This window comes from Canis lupus, chromosome 23 (genome assembly GCF_011100685.1).
Source record: "Canis lupus familiaris isolate Mischka breed German Shepherd chromosome 23, alternate assembly UU_Cfam_GSD_1.0, whole genome shotgun sequence".
In the NCBI taxonomy this organism is placed as follows: Eukaryota; Metazoa; Chordata; class Mammalia; order Carnivora; family Canidae; genus Canis; species Canis lupus.
Window position 1 is genome coordinate 5,698,051 of NC_049244.1, and position 19,435 is coordinate 5,717,485.

At 36.1% G+C, this 19,435-nt stretch overlaps 1 long non-coding RNA gene across 5 annotated transcripts in view; it reads right to left on the minus strand.

Moving 5' to 3' along the window:
• Positions 1-19,435, minus strand: part of LOC119865342 — a 50,482-nt gene that overhangs the window by 12,908 nt on the left and 18,139 nt on the right. For all 5 annotated transcript variants that reach the window (XR_005376824.1, XR_005376825.1, XR_005376827.1 and 2 more), the window contains 2 exons: positions 8,569-8,659; positions 6,480-6,588 (listed from right to left, as the gene is read on the minus strand). This is a non-coding gene — a long non-coding RNA (uncharacterized LOC119865342). The remainder of the gene's footprint in view (positions 1-6,479; positions 6,589-8,568; positions 8,660-19,435) is intronic.

Genomic DNA, 19,435 nt, shown 5'->3' on the forward strand with positions numbered 1-19,435 from the left:
ATAACTCCTGTCTCCCTGCTCTTCAACTTCTACTCATCTCTTCCCAATTCCACCTGTACTGGAGAACACAGTGGTGTTCTATAGGAACCACCACAGTTGGCTGTAGGACTTCTCCCTATCCATTGAAAAGGAGACACCGAGTCACATAGTAAGGTGACAAACAGTGATGACTATGGATTTGGACTTTATTTTCCAATTTGGAACTAACTTTTGTGCAAGGTGTTCATAACACTTCTATCTCTGGAATGTGTTCTGCCTGTTTTTAATTTCTCCAAATGCAATCCCAGGTCAGCAAGAATGTTCAGAGTGAGCGATAAATGCACTGAGGTAAAATATCAAAACAAAAACCCTTTTCAAAAAACCAGTATCAAAATGGAGAATAAGATTTTTATAATTCCCTGTGAGATATATTTGAATATATCCTTAACTGTATTCCATTTTTAATATCACTCACTCAAGTTCCATTAAGAGAGACAACAAGCATTTGTTTCCTCTCATCATTTGGGAGCAAAATAAAAGACCTTTACAAGCATTCCCATTTTTATGTAGCCCAGGCATAGTGATGGGTAGATTGCTAACTATTCCCAAGATGGCAGAAAATTGGCTAACAAGGGAAAATGCAATGCATCTTCAGACAGAATTGACTTGAAGATAACACTGAAGCCGTCTGTCTGTCAGGCAGCTATGCAATTTTATTTTATTGACTTTTTTTTTTTTGCTTGCTTTTTGTTTGTTTATTTTTAAGACTTGAGCAGAGGCAAACTGGCAAGTTGCAAACCTGCTGACTGGCAAGTGGTAAGAACATTAATGACATTTTAAAATCAGTTCAAAAGAAGTTGAAAGTAGAAAACTTCACAATTTTGAATTAAGCTTCAAATAGTTCTGATATTTGTTCTCATTCATTTGAATTCATGGTAATCTCAAGTGCATTTTTTCTAAGGAATTCTTAGAAAATTAGACATGGTCATAAATAGGAGAATTGGTGAACACAAATTTTTGTTTCTTTCATCAGTGAAGATGATCAATTGAAATAGAGGATAAGAAAATAGGAGAATTGGTGAACACAAATTTTTGTTTCTTTCATCAGTGAAGATGATCAATTGAAATAGAGGATAAGAAAAGGTAATAAAAAAATGAAGGAAAAAAAAATAAATGACATCAAAGTAAACCAAACTGTCAAGTGAAAGATAGAATATCATTAGGATGAGTGTTTCAATCCAGTCAAGCAGCTATAACAAATGCAATAAACTGGGTAATATATAAATGACAGAAATTTATTTCTCACAGTTCTGGAGTCTGGGAAATCCAAAATCCACGCACCAACAGATTTTGTGTTTGGTGAAGGCCCATTTCCTAGTTCATAAATGGCCACCGGTCTTCTCTCTTTGTCCTCCCTTGGCAGAAGGGTAAAGGGAGCTCTTTGGGGTCTCTTTTATAATGGTGCTAATCGCATTCAGGGGGGGCTCTGTTTTATGACCTACTAATCACCTCCCAAAAGCCCCACATTTTAATACCTTCACATGGGTGGTTAGTTTTCCCCCACATGAATTTGGGGGTGGGGTAGGGGCAGGGCACATGCACAAATAATCAGTTTATAACAGCAAATATCAAACTGATCAGATGATGGGAATTATATTCGTTAACATCTGACCTTACTGGAAACACTCAACCTTTTAGAGCCACAGTGTTCATCTGTAAAGGGGAGGACTGGACTAAGTAATTATTAAGCTCCCCACCAGTACTATGGTTCTCTTATTCCAAGTCATATAACTATTGTAAGATTCTTGATATGGAACTGCTTGCTTTGCCCTGACTGGAGGTATATTCCTGGGTCAGTACGTATGGTGGAAAGAGTTTTGAGGACAGATAAATTCAAGTTTAAATTCTACACCTTCTACTTATCTTTATGACCTTGAGCAAATTACCGGCTCATCTGAAAAACAGAGATAATAATACCTACTTCCTGAGTTTTGCTGACGTCCTTGAACAATGTCTGGAACAAAATAAGCTTGGGAAAAAAAAAAAATCTTCCTTTTCTTTTCAGTTACTGGGAGGCCATTTTCCTGACACATCTCCCCTGTATGTGAGAAAATATTTCTCCACAGGAAACTGGCTTCTTCCTTAGCCTGTGCAAAGCAGTGTGGATGGAAGAAGGCCAAGGGGGCCTCAGTCCACTCCTAGAAACAACTTGTGATGCCCCAGGGGATGCCATTCTATGTTAACCATGTCCCCCAGAAGACCAAAAGAATCTAAGGGGACCAGGTGGCTGCTTAGGTAAATAAGCAGACTGATACAAAGAAATGTTTCCTAAGATTCAACTTACAACAAGAGATCTAGAGAAATAATGCAGAACACTGCAGAAGAGGAGTTAGGAGAGAGAAGGGGAAACTGACCTATGGATCTGTCTTGATTCCTGGCAGCTTTCATGTGGGATCAGGGCACAATTGACTTTCAGTACACTTGGCATTTTGATCCACTGGCAGAAGAAAGGATTTGGGAGTTTTCCACATCAAAATTGCAAAAAGAATACTGCTTTATATTTTTCATAATGTAAAATAAAGCCACTGGCATTGTGGTTCATTTTCTCTAGCACTTTCTCAGTAGATAATAAGCAACATAGGTTGTGATGGTGGTATCTTTTTGCATGATTTTTCTGAGTAGATGAAGATATTTTGTATGTCAAATCATCATTATATCTAATATCTCCCGTTTAATGTGTCCAGGAACGTAATTTTTGATTTGAGCAATTTGCATATGCATATTGTCTCATTATCTTAATACAATACTGTTTGGGAAGACTGATTCCTAAACACATGATGGGAATACAATTATTCTGATGAGCTCTGATTTAAATTATCAGAAAACTTTCTAAATGTGTTTACATTCTGGATTGTATAAATTAATCATTAAAAAAAGAATTAAGGATTTAGTAGAAAGGTTGTATGGCTTCTTAACTAGGTTTCCTCTTTTTTTTTTTTTCCTTTTATACATGTATACTGAGGTGTTCCCTATTAACTGTGAGTTATGTCTAGACTGCTAATACACTGGAAGAGAAGTGAAAAGAAAGCAAGAGAACCCTGATATTTAGGACAATCACATCAAAGTAGAAAGAGGTTGACCATTTTATTTATTTTTTTAAGAAAATTAGATTTTTACCAAACCTGTAAATACTAAATATAACTTAATAATCTTTTAGTAAAACTTGTTTGCATGAAGAACTCCATTTTAATTATGGGTCTTAGCTTCGATGCTTCATGTGTATTATAAACTGCTTGAAGGATAATAATCAGTAAGGACTACAGGAACATGGATTATCTATCATGCTACATAATCATTCATTCAAGAAAACATTTACTGCCCACATGCTATGTGCCAGGCACACAGCCAGAAGCCAAGTGTATAGCAATAGTGATGACAGAAACCGTGTCACAGGAACTGTCAGCTTAGCAGGACAGAGATAAATGAGCAATTACCATTGACTCTTGTGTTGCTCAAAGCTGAAGAGCAAGACCCCTCCAAAAAGCCATGCATTCCCACAGTTGTAATTAATATTCCTTGTTCCTCCTACCAAATGCATACAGATATTTGGGTTTTACAACCTTCTTATGTTCAGAAAGACGTGAATATGCTGTGCTCCCACTGAGATTTGTGTCTTATACAGTTTTCTGTTCTAACTGGTGCTGTTTCTATTCTGAAAATACTAAGTAAATTCAAAGGAAGAGAAGAAGGGAAGGAATGGCGAAGGGAGGAGGAAGAATCATTCTACTATTGCATAGTCGGAATGCATGGACTTTGGAGTCAGAAACAACTGGGATTTAATTCCCTGTCCTCAATTTCTAGTTATGTGACTTTGAAGAAAAATCAATTAAGCTTTAAGAGACTCATTTCCTTTTTCATGCTATGAGAGAGGAGACTCCTATGCCACAGGGTGACCATAAGAATTAGAACAGGTAATTATATACCATTTCTCTGTACCTCATCTGTGAAACACCATAGTTGCAGTCCTATACAGAAAAGGTTTAATTCAGCCGATGCATCAGCATTTGACTGCTTAGACCATAGAACTGGACTCAGAATTTGAACAGCTTTGCCCATTAAAAGCTTTTTGGACCTGTCTATCGTCCAAATTCTCCTGAAATCTCAAAGCCCTCCACTTAGCTCCATTTCCTCATAGAGGAAGCCTTCTCATACCCCAGCCATTCATAAGTTGTTCTCTGAACAACCCTAAAGCATCAGCACTTTTAAGATTAATACATTTATGCACAAGGCATTTAAGGTGATAAGCTTAACAGAAGAAACAAAGGCTCTGACCATCTTTTGCTAAGAGAGTGATGCATTGACCTCTTTGAGTCTTGGTTCTTTCATCTGTGAAGCAAGAGTAGAACTCCCTATGAGTATTTAGTGAACAACAGACGGTCTGGCATAAACATGATGACCTATAACATGAATCCTGCAGATTCTGATTACTTTCTCTACCAGTTTCCTAAGGTTAACATGGCAAATTACTACAAACTGGATGTCTTAAAATGTTGCAAGTGTATCCTCTGATAGTCTGGTGGCCCAGAAATCCCAAATCAAGGTGTCAGTAGGGTGGGTTCCATCTGGAGGTTCTGAGGGATAATCTGCCGCACGTTTCCTTCCTAACTTCTGGTGATTGCCAGCAATTCTTGACATTCTTGACACAGTTTGTAGCTACATCACTCCAATCTCTATCTCAGTCTTTACATGGACTTCTCCCCTCTGTGTGTATCCTTCGGATTTCTGCTTCCAAGTCTCTGTCTCCTTTCTCTTATAAAGATGCTGGTCATTGAATATTTAGGACTATAGTATGACCATATTTAAACTTAACTAATTATATCTGCAAAAGTCCTATTTTCAAATTATGTCACAATCTGGGGCTCCCAGTGGATGTGAATTTGGGAGTGGGGGCACTATCCCACTCACTATCCTTTAATTATATTCTGGTGTCCCCCCCATAACATCTTACATAATGCTGAGCATATCGGAACTATTGAACAGGTAGCATTTAGGTAATAATGAGCCTGAGCTTTTTCAAGAAAAGCCTTGGCTTCATAGCCAAAGACTGTATCTCTTAAGCTTCAAATGTACTGTCTGAAAAATTCACTCTTTTGTTCACAAACAACAAAATTATTAGCACAGCAGACCGAAAGTGCTTTTTAAAACCCATACCCATATTAGTGATGACTAAGTAATAGCATAAATGCAAGAGACAGGAACACTTCCTGCTTAAAGCATACACCGAGGCCAGCATTTTCCTTATACTGTGAAAATGTGTCTAAAAGCTAGAAGTATACCCACACACAAGCAGGAATAATTTTTCAAATGAATTAGATCTTTTTACTCACATCTCAATACCTACATTTCGGTGATAACTGTGTGTGCTCTTTGCCTGAGGTTTTGTTGGTGTCCTTTCTAAAGTTGGAAGTCATGAACCAAAAGAGCATGGAGTTAATCCTGCTATCTTTTCTATCTAAAATAATAGGTCCGTCTAGCCTTTTACTTTATCATTACTGTTTCTCGTGAGGATGTAGGAGCTTTTGAATTTCTAACCCTTTTGAGAATTGCAAAGATAAACTGACCTTTACAGAATCCATTTGGGATTTAGCAGTTCCTCTCCCACTTATCTTACAAATCACCACCTCTATTTCCTAATATTATAGTAGGATGTCTTAATACAAACATTTAAAACAATATACGCAGAAAATTACAATATGTTGTAATTAAGGGTATATTATTATTAAACAAGGAATTCAGCCTGAATACTTACTCTAGCAAGGCATCCATGAGTGCTACTCAAATGGGAGGTACATGACCATCTTCAGAGATTGTTGATAGAGTTCATGCTTTTACTTCTGGGATAAGGTCTACAGTCTTGGGGCACCTGGGTGGCTCAGTCAGTTAAGCATCTGCCTTTGGCTCAGGTCATGATCCCAAGGTCTAAGTTGAGCCCAAGATTGGGATCCTTGCTCAGCAAAGACTCTGCTTCTCTCTGCTCCTCCCTGAATGCTCATGCTCTCTCACTCTCTTTCTCTCTCTCTCTCTCAAATAAAAATCAAATCTTTAAAAAAAACAAACAAACAAACAAATGAACTCAGTCATGGTATGCCAACCAAGGGCTTTCAGAATCTATTCCTACTTTCCCCTTGCCCACCTATCTTTACCTACCATGACTGTGCCATAATTATTCATCCCTGAAAACTAATGAACCCTGAGCATTCCTTGAATATACCAAGCTTCCTAACCTCTATGCCTTTGTGCACATCTATTTTTCTGACTGATTCCAGTTTGATTCCAATCTCCTTCCCTTTGGGTTGTATGTTATGTGTACTTAAAGATATATGTGGCCCTAGGGAGGAAAAATCTATAGTACTATGTCTTTTCTTAAGTACACAAAATTAATTATAATTGTTGGTTATAAACAAAAATAGAGTCCTTATCTCACTGAATGAGGCAAGTACCTCCAGAAGTGGAAGGAAGGGAAGGCCTCCAGCTCTGCTCTTCTGCCATTCTCCTGTGTTGGCTGTATTATCGGAGCATAGAAGTTCCAAGAGGTGCATATTAGCATACCTAGTAGAACAAAAATTAGTCACTTTTGTCTTGTGCTTCTTTCATTGGAGAGAAAATAAAACCTTCCCAGAGCTCACAGAACACACCTTATTCCTGAACCAGATACCAGGTTTTCAGGATTCACATAATCTAATTATTTGGGGTGCATAGATGTTGAGATTCTACTACATTATTATTGTTAAATCCCACAATATCCTGGAAATGAGGGCAGAGGCAATTGAAATTTGTCATAACCCTCAAATTTCAAAATCCAGGTCCAAAGATGCATTATGATCTTGTGCACCCAGGTCTTCATTGTGAGGGAGGAAACAAAGTCTTCATTTGATGGTCCCACTTACTAATTATATGATATGAATCAGTTAATTTTGTTCCTCTGGAAACTTGTGCGTTTGTGTTTATAATAAATAACTTTGGTAAGAAATTATGTTCTCTATGGGTTTTATTTATAATGACTAGATTTTTGCATTTGTATGTTAAAATTAAAGCTCCAGTGCATTTACAATGCTATAAAAATATACATAGTAGCTTAAGTAAATCTGGATAAATATGAGGGAGATAAAATAGTGTGTTTAAGATGGGATTGATGAGGTGGTTCAAAATTTCACATTCTCATTTGCTATTCCTTTAGTCTTCATTCACACTATTAATGAGCTTACAAAGCTGTCACTTGGCCATTGTCCATTACTAGAGATGTACCAAAGAACTTTCTACAATAATGGAAATGTTCTATTACTATTCTATCCAATATGGTAGCCACTAGCCAAATGGCCATTGAGCATTTGGAATGTGGCTACTGTGACTGAGAAATGGAATTTTAAATTTTTTTTAAGATTTTATTTATTCATTGGAGACACAGAGAGAGAGACAGAGAGAGGCAGAGACACAGGCAGAGGGAGAAGCAGGCTCCATGCAGGGAACCTGATGTGGGACTTAATCCCGGGTCTCCAGGATCAGGCCCTGGACTGAAGGTGGCGATAAACCGCTGAGCCACCTGGGCTGCCCTAATTTTATTTCATTCAAATAAACATATGGCACTAGATTCTATTGGACAGCCAAGTCTATAGTCTCAATTGCTCCCTTGCTTCACTTCAGGTATAATCAACTATAAGCGGCTTTCACAGTTGCCATGCCATTTTGTGTCTAATGTACCTTTGTCATCATCTCTTCCTTGCCTGCAGTGCCCTTCCCCTTTTATCTACCTGATAAACTTGCTCCTCTTTTAAAATCAAATTGTCACTTCCAATTAACCTATTCATCCCTAATTGCTCCTTCCTTTGATGTTTCATGATAGTGTGTATTACTATTATCCTTTTTAAAATAATGTTAGGTGAAACTATTATGTCACTGTTCATTATTATTCATCTCAATGTGTTTGCAAATAAACCTAGCTTTTAGGATTGTATTTTTTATAGTACTGTGATTTTCAGAAGATTAATTGATATTGTGACAAAGAAATGTCAGTATATGATTATGAGAATTATAAACTTGCTATCTGAGAATCCATGGAGACAGTGGAAATAGCTCTGCCAAATTAATTGATGATAACAAATTCACCTAAGTTAGATTAATGAAAAGTAAAAACAAAGACAAATTGACTGTTGATACTACTATAAGGGGTAACATTTCTAGGGAAGAAGCATGAAACACGGGCCATTAGTAAGAAATACTGCATAAAAATATTCAATGAGAAATACCCCCAAACAATGCTAGACTACTCAGTTGATGCTGAAATATGCTGTAAATATTACTGAATCCTCAGCATCAGTTTTAACATTAGTTGGTGAAGTAGTTAGTATAATGGAAACCTGGAAAATGTGATTCTCATCTCACCCCTTAGATTTGCAGGCTCTGTGATCTTGGGTGTTAGAAGTTGGAAGAGAGTCAGTAAAGTGTCCTTCATATTGAGAAGGCACTTTGAGACCAAAAATGAGGGAAGCCACTCCATACTGTTTATACAAACATTTATTCAGAGTAACTTACTGACAAGAGGGAATTGGGCTGGTGAATGATCCATGCAGCTACACAATTCTGCTCCTCCATCCTCTGCCAAGTCCCAGCCATAATCCCCAGCCTACATATAGAGCAAAGGGCATGGTGGTAAGGTCACAAGGTAGTTGTCTAAAACGGTGCCATCTATGCACTACCTTGGAGAAGATCAGAACAAGCATCCCCACATTTTGGTCAGAGCATTCATTAACCCACATGAGGTTCAGAACACATGGCCCCCAGAGAAGTCATTGGGCAGGCATGAACAAGATGGAGAGGCAAAACCAGAGCCCGTATCATCATCACTCCTACACTGAGAACGTTTCTTAACTATTCTGAAGTTTTCCCAACTACAAAATTACCTGGCTCACATACAATCCCATGAGATGATAATGCATGTGAGATGTATTCTATAAACTGTATAATAAAGACATTGCCATGGTGGTGATGCTTATTGTTATTATTTCCTAGTCAATCTATTCAATAAATAGTTTCTGAAAACCTGTCTTTTATCTGTCCTATGGTACCATTTCTTCCAATAGGTACTATTTAGTAGACACATGAATAGAAGTTAACATTCATGGAAAAGTTCTAGGAAGTACCAGATACTCATGTCTAAAAATCAAAGCATTTAAGATCTAGCAACCTGAAGGACAAATGAAGTTTGATAGGACAAGCCAGTTTGATATGGAAGGTAAGTACAGAATTCTATAGCACTTTATTATTACTGCTCAATAAACATACTAAAAATTATCTCTGCAATTTTGCTTTTCTACCCATATAAAATCTTCAAATCATCTTTGACCACATCATATTCTTTATTTCCAGAGGATATTAACTCCATTCCTTCCCATTCATATTACAATTTTTTTTTAAAGGTTTTGCAGGGGCTTTGGTTTTTTGTTTTTTTTTTAATTTTTTTTTTATTTATGTATGATAGTCACAGAGAGAGAGAGAGAGAGAGAGAGGTAGAGACACAGGCAGAGGGAGAAGCAGGCTCCATGCACCGGGAGCCCGATGTGGGATTCGATCCTGGGTCTCCAGGATCACGCCCTAGGCCAAAGGCAGGCGCCAAACCGCTGCGCCACCTAGGGATCCCTCATATTACAAATTTCTTGATAGGTTTTCTTTCTCCCATGATTTTTGTTGCTGATCTACTCTTCCCGATTTTTCCAGGTTGGAATGCACTTTCCAAATTCAAATATGTCATCATTTTCCTCCATAGATACTTCCATTACCTGCTGAAGGACTATGGATGAACCCAGGTTTCTTAGCTGGTTTACATGACCCCTTGTCTCATTTGTAAACCCATCTCCACCATTCTGACAAACATGTCCATGTTGTTTGCATACTGTGGTTTCCCTGGGAACAGAGTTTGTTTGGATATTTCACTTCCTCTGTAAGAGCATCCTTCATTACCTCCATTGACTGAAGAACTTTCATCATCAAGATTTAAATGAATATAATCTCTATGTACCAAGCTCCTCAAAACAGGACTAATCTATCACTCTTATAGGATTCTCGTTAATGTGGTCTTAGCTCTTAATAGTGAGTACTTCCAGGATCCCTGGGTGGCGAGCGGTTTGGCGCCTGCCTTTGGCCCAGGGCGCGATCCTGGAGACCCGGGATCGAATCCCACGTCGGGCTCCTGGTGCATGGAGCCTACATGGAGCCTGCTTCTCCTTCTGCCTATGTCTCTGCCTCTCTCTCTCTGTGTGACTATCATAAATAAATAAAAATTTAAAAAATGTAAAAAAAAAAATAGTGAGTACTTCCCAGAGGTCTGAACATCCACGAATGACTGCAAAAACCTCTCTGAGGTCCTCAGCATGCAAAGGACTTAAGTTATAATAAGAAGAAATAGCACACCTGGTATTTAGGAGCAGAAGGTCCTAATAGGCATCCTCGAATCACCCCTTTACTGGCTGTTCTGGCTAATCATAATTTAAGTCATTATCGAGCCTCTATGAGATGCCAAGTGATTTCTTTACAAATGTTGCACAGGGGACATCTAGGGAATTGGTTCAGGATAACGATTCTGCCATTTTTATTCCTGCAAATATAGGACAAAGCAGCAAATAGCATCACCCGAGGGGTGCAATGCTCAGGAATTTCAATTAAAAAAAGTAATAAGTTAAATTTCACCAAAAATGTTACCCACTGCTCTTCAAGTGAGTACAATAAAATAAATGCAGATTTGGAGTTTTATATCAGACTATATTCATATCGGACTATATTTATATAAAATACCAGATAGAACTGATTTTTTTTAGAAAGCTGGAGAACCTACACTTCTTTTCAAAGGCTTGTAACTTAAAAACTGCTTCTATATTTCAGTCAAAGTTTTCTGAAAGGAATTTTTCTTCCGGCCAGAGATTTTACAAGAAAATGTTCAAATGGGGGGGGGGGGGAAAGGAAAAAAAAAGAAAAAGAAAAAGCTTTTAACAGAAAGTTAATAGGGTGGCCTAAATGGAACCTGAAATGGAAGCATTCACCCCCTTAATGTGACTCTCTGTGGAACTTCAAAAGAAAAGACAGCCTGACAGGCCTTCACTAAATGCAGGAATGAGGGTGGGCTGCAGTTGTCATTAGCTGGGATGGCTACTTCATTTCTCAATGTATTTTCTCTACAACTAAAGCAGTTGCTCATAGTATTTAGATTATTTAAGCACCAAAATACTCATTGGCTAGAAAATTAGTATGTTTCTCTGTGGACTTTGTTTTCAGCTCTGTGGAGAGAACAATCATGTTGAGTTGTCATTTTTCATCTTAAAGAAAATGTGCTCCTAAGAACAGAAGGCATTAGAGACATATTCTTGTACTTTGGGAAAAATAACTGATAGTGTGATATTTTCCATTTTCTTTCTGATCTTTGTCATGAAGATGAGAGCTCTGACTGTGAATATTTGTTCTCTAAATGCCAGTGATGGTCCTTCACACTCATACATGTGAGTGTTGGTGGAATATCCACTTCTTGTGCGAACAGTGGCTCTTTGCTTGGTGTGAGGTAACACTTGGAATATTACTTCAACATGAATTATTTCATCCTCAATCTTGCCCAAAGCCTGAGATATGAAATATTATTATCTACATTATCTAACCTCTGGGTTTTTTGAATTTAGGTTTAGCTCCATTTATAGTTGAATAGTTTTGTGTGAAAACACAAAATATAAAATTTAATAATGTAGTATAGTTGGCTCTCCACTCAGAATAATATTTATTAGCATGTGATTCACACTTGAATGTCTAATAAGTAATATATCTAAGCTATTACTGCTATATTCCTGTTTTCATCAAAATTCCTCCTAACCAAAACCTTGAAGAGACCAAGCTTATGTGGGATCCCAGGGCCAAGGAAAGAGCATTCCATTGACTAGCAGCCCCGAGGGATGAAGGCTTTGTGAGATGGATCATGGGATAATGAACAGCCAGATGCCCCATCTGCCCAAAGCACAAGCACAAGGCTAAGACAAGAGGAGTCAAAGCCAGGTAGAATCAGGAAGCAGGCACACATGATGCACAGATGATGATCAGGAGAAAGTGTAAGCCAATCAATTGAGCTAGTGGAACGGTATAGTGTATGATTCATGGTATAATCTGAAAAGGCACAGAAATGGCATGAACTTCTTTATTCAAACAGTTGTTTAGAAAAGAAACAACTATACCTGGAGGTCTCAAAGAAATAAAGATAGATTGAGATATGTATAAAATACCTCTTACTGATAACTGTAGTGCCCAGGCCACAGAAAGCAATTTTCTAGGGGTAGTTCTGAAAGCAAGCTCATTCCACTGATTGCAGAACTTGAATTTCATGTGAACCACTTACTAGCTATGTGACCTTGGGCAACGTTGGCTTTTTTTTTAAACATCTCTTTGCCTCAGTTTTCTCATTTCCTAAGTGAGAATTAAATAGTATATCTCATACAATGTTGTCATTAATATTATATGAGTCAATATATATTTAAGTGCTTAAAGCACTGTGATTATGGGTCGTGTTTCCCAGGACATTGCTAGGATAAGAAAAAAGCTTCAGAGTTGTAATGGCCATGTACAATAAAAGGAATCTGGAAGCTCCCCAAATATAGATCTCATCCTCCCTGCTTGCCTGCTATTCTGGCCGACTACCTGGCATTGCAGGAGAGGTGGCAGAGAGGTGGGCGTGTGCTACAAGAAGGAAATCTCTCATAGCCATGAAGTATTTATATCCCAAAAATCTTCAAGAGGAAGAGTCCTAAAATTTAAAAGAAAGCAAGATATATGCACAATGAAGATTTTAAAAACCAAATGTGAATTGAAACTAATTAAAGCTATACACAACTCAAACACAGTTCAATACCTGAAAAAAATCAAAGAGAACATTCTTTCTCCTTATCTTCCTGACCATAGAATTTGTATGGCCCTTTCGGTGAAAAATTTTACTCCAGTCTTTATTGTTTGTACTTAAACCAAATGTCCAGAATACAACAAAAATGTATGGAAAAGCATAAAAGATTTGAAAATATGACACATAAGCAAAGGTAAATATATACAGTACAAGCAGACCCACACATATTCTGACATTAAAATTTTAAAACAGTGTGTTGAAAATCAGTATTATAAATCTGGTAAAGAAATTATTGGAAAAAATGGACAAAAATGTGTTAGATGATGGAGAATTTCAGCAAAGAAAAATGAAACAGAAAAGTAAATATTTAGAAATATGTATTACATATGTATATATATGTATATTACATACCATACATATAAATATATGAGGAAGAATAGATGAACAGTTCAAAACAGAGAGCCCAGAAATGAGTCAAATGTAATCAATCAATTTTTGTAAATAGAACAAAGGCAATTCAATGGAGAAGGATAGTTTTTTAAATAAATGATTTGGGAACAGCTGTACATCCATGTGCAAAAAAAATTAATCTAGATATCTAGATACAGACCTTATACTTTTCATGAAAGTTACCTCAAGTAGAATCATAGACCTAAATGCCAAATGTAAACTATAAAACTCCTGGGAAATAATATATGACAGAATCCAGATGACCTCAATTTTGACAATAATGTCTTAGACACAACAGCAAAATTAATAAATTAGGCTTCATTAAAATGAAAAATATCTGTTCTTCAAAAGATTTGGTTAAGACAATAAAAAAACAAGCCCCTGACTAGAGAAAATATTTGCAGAGCACATACCTGAAAAAGGATTGGTATCTAAAATATGCACACACTTTTAAAACTCAACAATAAGAAAACAAATAACCAGATTAAATAAATGGAACAAAGACCTTAACAGACACATCACAGAGTAAGATATGAAATACAAGATAAATAAGAAATAAGATAGAAAACAACCGTATAAAAAATGCTTCATATCCTCTGTTATCAGGGGATTGCAAATTAAAAGAACAAGGAGGTATCATTATACACCTATTAAAATGGCCAAAATCCAAAACAATGACAACACCAAATGCTAGCAAAGATGTGGAACAACAGAAAGTTTGATTGAAAGTGGGGATGCAAAATGGTATAGCTCTTTGGAAGTCTGTTTAGACATTTCTAACTTAGCATACCTTTACCACAGGACCCAGCAATCATGCTCTTTGGTATTTAACCAAATTAGCTGAAAACCTACATTCACACAATAACCTGCAAATGAATATTTATAGATTCATTTATTTATTTATCTTAATTTTTTCAGTAAAGTTGACACACGATGTTATATTAGTTTGTATATAAGTGATTCATCTTCTCTATATGTTATGTTGTGCTTACCACAAGTGTAGCTAGCTACAGTCTGTTACCATGCAACTCTATTACAGTATCATTGACTGTGTTCCCTACGCTGTACCTTTTATTCTCATGACTTATTCATTCCATAACTGGAAGTCCCTATCTCCTACTCCCCTTCACCCACTTTGCCCATCCCCCAGATCTCTTTCCTCTGGGATCCATCAGTTTGTTCTTTGTTTTTATAGGTCTGATTCTACTTTCTTTGTTTATCCGTTTCATTTTTAGATTAGCAGTTTTATTGATAACTGATTGATATTGGAAGAAATCAAGATGATTTTCAGTAAAATAAGTGAATGGATAAGTAAACTGTAGTATAGCCATACAATGAGATATTATTTAGCAATAAAAAAATGATCTATCAATCCACAAAAAGACATAGAGTAAGTTCAAAGGCACATTGCTAAGTGAAAAGAAGCCAGTCTGCAAGTCTCCATACCATATTATTCCAGATTTATGACATTTTGGAAAAAGATAGACTATAGGGACATAAAAAGATCAGTGGTTGCCAGGATTTCTGGGGGAAGAAGAGAAGGATAAATAAGTGAACACAGGGAGTTTTTAGTGCAATGAAACTGTTTTATGTGCTATAATGATTGATGCAGATCATTTTACATTTCTTAGTCTATAGAATATATAACACAAGGAGTGAACTCTGATATAAACTATATATTTTTAGTTAATAATGTACAAATATTCATTCATCAATTGTAACAAATGACCACACAAATATTAATAAGAAGGAAACTGGGAGTAGGCTCATAGGGCATATAAAAACCCTATTTACAGGTGTGCCTGTGTGGTTCAGTCAGTTAAGCATTTGACTCTTGATTTCAGCTCAGGTCATGATCTCAGGATTGTGGGACGGACCCCACATTGGGCTCTGCATTGGGCATGGAGCCTGCTTACGATTCTCTCCCTTCCTCTCCCCTTCCATTCTCTCTCCCCCATTTTCTTAAAAAAACAAAAACAAAAACAAGACCCAAAACCTATTTAATCTCTCAGTTTCATGTAAATCTAAAACTTCCCCAAAAAATAAAGTCTATTAATTACAAATAAATAAATACATGATAGGTAGATAAATGTGTAGAAATTCTAGAATTTAATATCTGATGTTAAGAATTTTTTGGATGTGCAAAATAGAAGCAAATAAATATGATTAGTGAAACTAAAAAAAAAAAAAAAAAAAAGGTCCACTATATACTTCCCAAACTGAAGACAGCTTGGGAAAAGAATGAAGAAGTAAAATAGAACAATAGAGAACTATTTCAAATGGTTTAATATATGATTAATTGAATTGCCAGAATATTGGAAAGAGAGAGAATGAAGAAGATGATATTTTTGAGAAGCCAATTGCTAAGATTTTCCAAAACTGGTGCAAAACATTGTCCCACATATGCAAGAAATTCAGTGAACCCCAACCAAAATATATTAGAAGAAAATTCCACCTTGAGCATCATAATTAAACCACTGAAAACTAAAGATAAAATGAAATTCTGAAAAATAACCAAATATTTTATTTACAGTTTTTGTTTGTTTGTTTTTACTTTTGGATAATTTCCAGTCTGGGGCTCTTATAAATTAAAGTGCTATAAACATTTGTGTACAAGGTCCTGTATGAAAATAAGATTTCATTTTTATGGAATAAATGCACAAGAGTACAACTGTTGGGTCTTATAGTAAATCCATTTTTAGTCTTGAAAATAATTGCCCAGCTAGTGTTCAGCATGACTACAGTCTCTCCTGCAACCTATGAGTGATGCAATTTCTCCACATCCTTGCCAGCTTTTATTATCACTATTTTTTTTAATTTTAGCCATTGATGTACTGCGATATCTCACTGCAGTTTTAACTTTAATTTTTTTAATGACTAATGATGTTTGATATCTTCTCACTAGTTTATTTGGCATCTGTATATCTTCTTTGGTGAAACAATTGTTTATGGTCTTTTGCCCATTTTCTAATTAGATTGTTTGTCTTCTTAATGTTGGGTTTGGAGAATTTAATACATTCTGGATATTAGATCCCGGCCAGGTATGTGACTCAGGTATTTCCTCCTAGTGTGCTATTTGTCTTTGCATCCTTTTCACAGGGTCATTCACAGCACAAAAGTTTTAAATATTGATGAGGTATAATTTATCAGTTTTTTTTTTAATGGATCATGCTTTTGGTGTCAACTCTAAAAACTCTTCGCCTTGTTCTAGGGCTTGGATATTTTTTCCTATATTCTTCTCTAGGACTTTTATAATTTACGTTTTAAGGCCATGACTTACCCTGAGTTAATTTTTGTGGAAGGTGTGAGGTTTAGATCAAGTTTTTGTTTTTGTTTTGATCTTTGGGTTTTTGTTGTTGTTGTTGTTGTTGTTTTTCTTTTAGTCTGATCATATATCTGGAAAAGTTACTGAAATCTATTATTAGTCATAATAGCTCATTGTTGATTCTAGTGCTCTTTCTATATAATATTATAGTCTACAATAAGAAGACTTATTTAAAATTAAAAATTTTTTGAATTTAAAACAGCTTAAGTACATGGTATAATTAAAAACATCAGCTGACTTTCCATCAGAAACACTGGAAACTAGAGTCAATGAATTGACATCAAAAAAATATTGAAAGTAAAAACACAATAGTCTAAAGTTGTATAACCAGCAAAAATATACTTATTAACAATATCAGGAATAAAAATGGAGTGCTCTTCAATTCCCGTGAGAATTATGTGGGTAATATGAGAATATTTGAAAAAATCTTATGCCAAGCAGTCCTACAATTTAGATGAAACAGGTAAATTTTTTGAAAGACACAAATTACCAAAACTGATACAAAAATAAAATATCTGAGTTACTCTATATCTATGAAATCTAGTAAAATAAATACGTAGCTAAATTTCCCTGAAGAAACCTAAGCACAGATTACTTCACAGGTAAATTAAATCAAACATTTGTAGAAAGAATACCAACCCTACACCGACTCATTTGGAAATTAGTGGAAAAGGAAACACTTTTTAGCTCAAAAGACCAGCATCACTTTGATACTAAATTCAGAAAAATGTATTAGAGGAGTAGAAAGCTATAGGATCATTATCCCTTTTGATCACAGATATAAAAATCCTTGACAAATATGTGCAAATCAATTTCAACAATATATAAACAAGAAAATGCATCAAGGTCAGGTCAAACTTATCCCAGGAATCCAAGATTGCTTTAATATTTAAAGTCAATTAATGCAATTTACTATATATACAAAAGAGAAAAAAATATCATCACCTCAATAAAGACAAATCATCACAAAATTTTGTATATATTCATGGTAAAAATTTTGAGCTGTTAGCCTTATGGGATTTTTTACAGCATGAAAATCAGCAAATGTTACAAATATTTTTTTCTGCCTCTGAAGAGCTGGTTGTTGAACATTTACTGGCACACCACTGATCATACAGTCTTGTGGCAGAAGGAAAAATTCAATTTGAAGACACAGAGAGAACAGTACTCATAAGCTTCCTAAATTAATTTAAAAGGTTTAGGGCATCTGTGTGGCTTAGTTGGTTAAGCCTGCCTTTGGGTCAGGTGATGATCCCTGGTCCTGGAATGGAGCCCTCATCCGGCTCCTTGCTCAGCTGGGAGTCTGCTTCCCCTCCCCCCTTCTTCCCTTACTTCCTTCCTTCTTTCCTTCTCCTTTTCCCCTCCCCCACTTCCTCCCTTTCCCCCTCCCATTGCTCCTGGGCACTCTCTCACCTGTGCATATTTTCTTTCTCTCAAATAAAATCTTTAAAAAAGCTCATAATAAATTTATTTTGGCCAGTTATTTAACTCCAATTTATCAATTTATGCTAAATAAGAATAGGTATTTATTTTTTTAAGATTTTATTATTTATTAATTCATGAGAGACACACAGAGAGAGAGAGGCAGAGACACAGGCAGAGAGAGAAGCAGGCTCCATGCAGGGAGCCCGACCTGGGACTTAATCACGGGTCTCCAGGATCACGCCCTGGGCTGAAGGCGATGCTAAACCGCTGAGCCACCTGGGCTGCCCAGGTATTGACTTTAAACATAGGTGTTTATGTTTTAAATCTTACTATGTATATTATTTCTTCGCTAATGTCTATCAAATTTTTTGAGGTGTGATAATCATGAGGCATATGAATAGATAGGCTAAGCAATTCTTACTAACCCAGATTGATTAAGCAGGAGGATATTAGAACTTTGGAGTTTGATACATGATATTAATTTCAAATTTCCAGATTTCTGTCTTGCCTTGTGGCATACAATAAAGAGTAAGGAAGGAAAGCTAAAATAAAAAGATGACCAAGCAGTACATAGTCTCTTTTTTCCTTTCTCTCTCTACAGGTATACAAAAAGGAAAGATTAAAAATTAGCTCATTTAAAGTAAAAATAAGCTATTGGGACTACATCAAAATAAAAAGCTTCTGCACAGCAGAGGAAGCAATAAAACTAAGTCAACCTACAGAATGGGAGAAGATATTTGCAAATGACAAGTTTGATAAAGGGTTAGTATCCAAAATATATAATTTATAAAACCCAATACCCAAAAAACAAATAATCCAATTAAAAAATGAGCAGAAGACATGAACAGACATTTCTCCAAAGAAGACATCCAGATGGCCAACAGACACATGAAAAGATGTTCATCATCACTTACCATCCGGGAAATGCAAATCAAAACTACAATGAGATATCACCTCACACCTGTCAGAATGGCTAAAATCAACAACACAAGAAACAACAGTTGTTGATGAGGATGTGGAGAAAAAGGAACCCTTGTCCACTGTTGGTGGGAATGCAAACTGGTGCAACCAGTCTGGACAACAACATGGAGGTTTCTCAAAAAGTTGAAAATAGAGCTACCTTGTGATCCAGCAATCATACTGTTGGGTATTTACCCCCCAAAATACAAAAGCACTAATCAAAGGGATACGTGCACCTCTATGTTTATAGCAGCATTATCTGCATAGCTAAGGTATGGAAGCTGCCTGCATGTCTATCAGTTGAGAATGGATAAAGAAGAGGTGATTATATAGATATAGATAGATATAGATAGATATAGATATAGATATATAGATGT